This window comes from Acipenser ruthenus, chromosome 2, assembly GCF_902713425.1.
Source record: "Acipenser ruthenus chromosome 2, fAciRut3.2 maternal haplotype, whole genome shotgun sequence".
Taxonomy (NCBI): domain Eukaryota; kingdom Metazoa; phylum Chordata; class Actinopteri; order Acipenseriformes; family Acipenseridae; genus Acipenser; species Acipenser ruthenus.
The window spans coordinates 67,175,963-67,181,962 of NC_081190.1; positions in this window are offsets into that span (position 1 = coordinate 67,175,963).

Consider the following 6,000-nt stretch of genomic DNA (forward strand, 5'->3'; position numbering starts at 1 on the left):
ATCTACGGCAATCCCAAGATTAACAAAACCTGTTGTATATAACTGATTGACAAGTATATATTTTACTAAGCTGGCTAAACTAACAGTATGGAAGTTCTTGTGTAGCAGAAAAAGAAACTGAAGCAGATTGACAAAGGGCAAGTTCTGAAATGGCATATTGTAAAGGAATTAATTGAGCCCAGTGGCGCCAAAGGAACACTAGATGGGGGACACTCCCCAGTTTAGTTTTCCATTACTGGGTAATGGACACTCTCATTCTTTGACAATGCTAATACAGTACAAATCAATTATTTATTGAGCTGGCTTAAGGTTACTTTAATCTTTCTGCCCTACCCAATTACACTGTATGAAGGCTGGGTAGCCAGATCATACCCAGCCCCCACCACCTCTTGTTAATATTGTTAATAATAGTTTTTTTTCTTCTTTTTTTTTCCTAAAGCATACCTTGAATGCAATGCTATTCACTAGTACGGAAATGATTTCTTATGAAAGAACTGTAAGAAGTGAAAAGCGTATTTGATTTTTTAAAGTAATATTTTAAAAGCATACATTGAATGCCCAAAATATACCCAGTATACAAAAAAAAAACTCTCGTGTAGGTAAGGAAGGTGATGTACAATGAAAGAACATTGTAACTGTGAACAGTTTTATAAACCCCCAAATTGTAAAACAAACTGAGGAAACTTAACATAAAGTTTAAAGAGTGGCCAGGGTACACATGCGTCATATACCTGTACCAAATTAGAAACTGCAGAAAGAATAAACCATTACGTCACAACTTACGGCCAAATGTTTTTTCAACCAAAAAATGAAAAACCAACAGTGATTTAGGTTGTAAAACCATGCTGTAGGCATGCAAGGAGTATAAATTAAAACAAAATTAACGGTTCTTTGTAAGTCATACAGTGTACCTCTTTGTCGTTTTTCCATGTTTATTTTTCTTTTATTTCTATTTAGTTTGTAGGCATTCACCATGTTCAAATGAATTACATTTTTTTGACTGCTAAATGGCAAAAAGTACACTGTGATGTTACACCGTGTCCACCTGTGTATATGTACACTGCCAGAACACACAGAAGGTAAACACATGTTTCTGATTTTTAAGGAGCGCTTCTGGATTGAAGAGATAACATTTCTCATATGGCAGTCACACCATTATCTTACATCACCTTCACCACCAAAGAAGAAGTTGGGGTCTATTTTAACAATCTAAAAAATAATACAGACACTCTAAAATGTTTAAAATTGACTTTTTTTGCAAACCTAATTTCTCTATAGTTTTATTATATGTAGTAGTTTTAAAAAGTGGGTCTATAAAAAAACAAACAAAAAAAAAAAAAAACAGCTGGATCAATATTGAATAGTTAAAGTGTGGCAGTATTTAGATCCACCATTGTGTAGATCATTAAAATATGCCCCTTAGTCACCTCAGGGCATTGAAATAGATTCTGCTTCTTTGGCTTAAAGGATTTAGAAACTTTTTGAACACTTTTTTTTCCCACTAAGATTGATTAATTCACAGTTTAATTAGATTTGTTCCACATTACGTTTATTTACTTACACGTGACAGCGGGTGATTGATTTTGTTTGTGCTTTAACTCCAGTAATTTGTGCGTTTGCTTTGACAAGTACCAAACTACCAGAACTGACATATCAACAGACAGGTGACACAAATAAGTGATAACTAAATAAATCTTTTCCGTTTCTAATTATCTTTTTTGTGTGTGTCTGAGGTCACACAAGACTGAAGCCAGTTTCCCAGCACTTCCAATGTTTTGTCCAGTATTACATTCTCATGGTTTTTATGTTTGCTGTCTGTAGACCAAAGATATAATTGGTCGTAACCTCATTATTATTTACTTTGGTCTCTGCACTCCTGTTAGTCAAAGCTATCCAAACTAAACCTCTTGAATTGTAATAGTTTATTAATCTTTTAAAGTCAACAGCTGCAGAAACGTTTCCTATGTGCTCCCAACTCCACCAAATTCACACCAAGAGAAACAAAATTCTTTATCCAGTGCTGGACTATATTCAAGCCACTGGTAGATTGCATATTCTCTTCTAAACTTCTTTACTCACTGGGGATGTAACTTCTGGTTGTTAGGTTCCATCTTTAACAAATCTTCTTCCATTTCCAAGGCCATGAAATGGATCCCTTCCAGCTCTGGCCCGTGCACAACTTCTACGTTACTTATTTGGGAGACGAGTATTTCTGTTTCTTCCTCATCAAAACAACTGCGGCAGTCAATAGTGATTGTTATACGTTTTTATAAAATATTAATATATAAGATTATTTATACCTTTAGACATATTTGTATTCATACCATACAATTAGGCTTACATTTAGATTGGTGTCACAGCAAAATCCATCTGAAAAGATAATATTAATAAAACTATAGTTAAGTAGTTATATTGATACTGCAGGTTTGCCCCTTGAACACACAGTATCCCTTTTCAAGCTTTTACTTTCTACTATCTGTTTTTTTTACTTACGATTTGGCAAAACTTTTGCTCCAAAATACAATTTTCTAATTGTATTTATTTATTTGCTAGATAACCCCTTCGTCTTCATCACGTTGTGGGAAACGTGTTTATCATGACTGTGGCTTTTTTGTTATAGGTATGTCACTGCAGAATATGATGATTGCAGAGTGATCACAGGTTTCACAATCACTGTATACAAATCCTGCATCACTGTAAACATGCTACCAGCTGAATACTCTGCCTTGGACAACAGCTAGTGCTGCTGCCCAGTGGCACTTCCTTATGAGTACTGTTCCTCTAAGTCGTCGTGCTGTAGAGGGAAATTTAATTTCTCAGCCGTGGAGTAATTGGTTGCTGTGATCCAGTCATCCAAGTGAAAAATTATCACCCGTAAAGGCAAACGAACAGCCTGTGTTAACCTAGCCAAGTGCCATAATTATGAGAGTTCGTAAAGAAAAAAATATATAACACAACTTTAAATAAACTAAAACATATTAAGTTTAGTTTACTATAACTAAACAGGTTAAGCATAAAAAAGATAAAATAACGTCAGATTTTCTAGGAGCAAAAATTGTTCTTTGACAATGAAAACACATTTTCTAAAATAATTCTTCATATTCATAACTGATATGCTTTGTCTATAGCAAAGATTATGTATGTCAGGCATCATGTCTGAAACTAGCAATAATGTGGTTTACAAGGAGGTTAAGTGATTTTCTCAGGGTCACACAATGAGTCAGTGGCTGAGCCAGGATTTGAATCAGGGACCTCCTGGTTACAAGCCTGTTTCCTCTAAACACTGGACCACACAGCCTCCTGTGGGTAGAGGTTGTTGTTGAAATTGGCTCAGCATTGCCATATGACTGTAAATTAAAGCAGAAACCCTCAAAATCAGTTCACATACCTTATCCAAAATAGATCCATGGATAGAAGCTGAATGATCACACACATGGGTGTTTTAGATTTGTGATACATTGATAATATATTTAAATTGCAAATTGATACTATATATATTCTCTTTGAACTGTACAAATGTTAGATAAAATTAGAAAAGTAAACTTAACTAATATATGTATTTATGCCATTTATAATAACTCTTTCACTATAGGTTTTATAACTTGCGGTGATGTCTGTACTGTTTCTTTTTTATATCATCATTTGCCATGCTATCATATGTATTTTGACCTCTCTGAAACTATATGAAAAGGGAATGCTCTTGGCAAGAATTGTACTATAGGTTATATTGCTTTGAGGCGCTGCATGCTTCTGGATGCAAGTAAAACAAGAATCATACTTAGTGTTCTATAAACAATGGCTTGGAGATTAGCAAGAACTCTCTAAAGGTTCACACAGCACACTGGTTGGATAACACATTGGCTATTCACCCTTGTTACTGAATTCCACTCTCCATCCAGGGGTCACAGGTTTGCAGGCTGACCCTGACAATAAAGTTCAGCATCTTAAATAACATTCTAGCAAGTTTCTGGAGTTGGCGGTGCATGAGGTCCATTGTTTGGTGGTCCTCAGAGGGAAATTTGAACATTTAAGTGAGATTGTCTACCTGTGTGAGGCTCCATGTTAAGGGAAGCCTAAAACTATGTCATACCACCTCCTGCATGCAGCTGTCCCCTTTTCTATATCTAAACTGCCACCAGTGCAGAAAATCCATTGGTGCTGCCACTGACCCACCTGGAATCCGGCACTCGCTGAAGCAACAAAATGTACCACAACAGCACAGTATATCACCTTTCAGCAAGATATGGTTGCGTTTGCAATTATGTGTTCTTGTCTGATAGCTTAATAGCTGTATTGGGTTTTTATGCTTTTTTATTTATAGGTGGCGCTTATCTAATAATCAAGTGTGGCAGAGTACAGGGAGGAAAGGGGTAGTCCTTGAGGTTCAGGACTACATCCCCCAGAATGCCACAGGAGTGAGCCAGGATGAATTACACCTGGCTCTAACTTAATTAGAAACACCTGTCGGCAGTTAATCAAGGCAGGTGTACTTAAGCAGGTCTGTAAGGCATGTCAGGGTCTGTGCTAAGGCTAAGGCCTGAGAAGAGACCTGTGTGGGAACCTTATGGAAAGGTACAGTGTTTAACACTTATGAAAGTATATGTGTTTGGTGACCAGTAAATGACGTAGCTGTCCGGTATTAGTTAAGGAACTTGTAAATCAACAAGGAAGACTACTCATTCAATTCTGCCATAGCTCTTAATCACTTTTGTAAGGCACAGTCATACCAGATTGGGTCTGTGTTCTTATTCTCACGCTCACTTCAGACCCTTTGAACAGCGATGGAAATATTAGTCCATCATTACTGTTGCCACAGAACCCCATTGAAAATATGTTAAACACCAAGTTTTGCAACTCCATTTTGTAACTTGTAACAGTACAAGCAACTACTGTACACTTTTTCAGCTGTACCTACCAATATCTAAACACATCAATAAAACCCTGCCTGGCTCAGTGACCCCAGTTATTATCGCCAGACATGGAAGCATTCATTTTGTTTTCAATTACATCTCAGCATGCTTTTTTTAGTACAGCAATGATGGATTTCCCTAATTGAGCAAAACTACATCATGCATAGCTGGGAGAGACTACCTACAACATTGATGCCAGCACAGATGTGTCCACATTAAAAGCCAATTGACAGTTAAATTGCACATACCTTTTCATTGTGGGTAAAGAGGCAATGGTTTCAATTTGTTTGATTATACTGTAGTCAAATCATGGTGGCCCAATGATTAACTTTTAGCTTTGATTTTTTTTTTCTCATCAAACAATGAAAATGTGCAACAAATATGTTCCTGCTTACTGGAACTACTGTAATTTTGCAGTGCCTTCTGGATCATTGACAGTGTTTTTAAACAGCGCAAGGTTAATTAATATGGGTCAAAGCAAAGCACATAACTTGTAATCAATTTCACGTGTGCGTATCTCAAAGTTACTTCGTAGCGCTAAAAGAAATATTAATTGATAGACAGGGACACACTAATAAATATCACAAGACGATTGTTAAAAGACTTCGATTTTTTAGACTGATTAGAAATTACATTTAAAGACGAGTATTTTTTTAAGGTATGCTGCAGGATTTTTAGGATCTCTCTCTGTCGGTTCCCATGGTATTACTGTACCCAGCAGTTTAATCATTTTCTTTTCTGAATTGATGCTATCACATATCTGCATCTGAATGTATTTAAATACATTTAATATAAATGTGTTGCTGTCCCGCCATAGCTAAGTTACCACTGATGCAGAAAATCCACTGGGACTGCCACAGACATCAGCACTCTTTGAAGCCAAATCAAATATGCTACAAAAATATATCACCTAATGTAGGTTATATATTAAGAACTTAGACAGCTTGATGTTGGAGAAAGATGCACAGGTCTAAGATCAAATAATTTGGTGTTAGTAGTTTGCTTCTCCGTCACACCCTTCTTGCACATCAGTGACCTCACTGATAGCCTTTGCTCTGTCCCATAAGGCCTAGAATCATCCGACTACCTC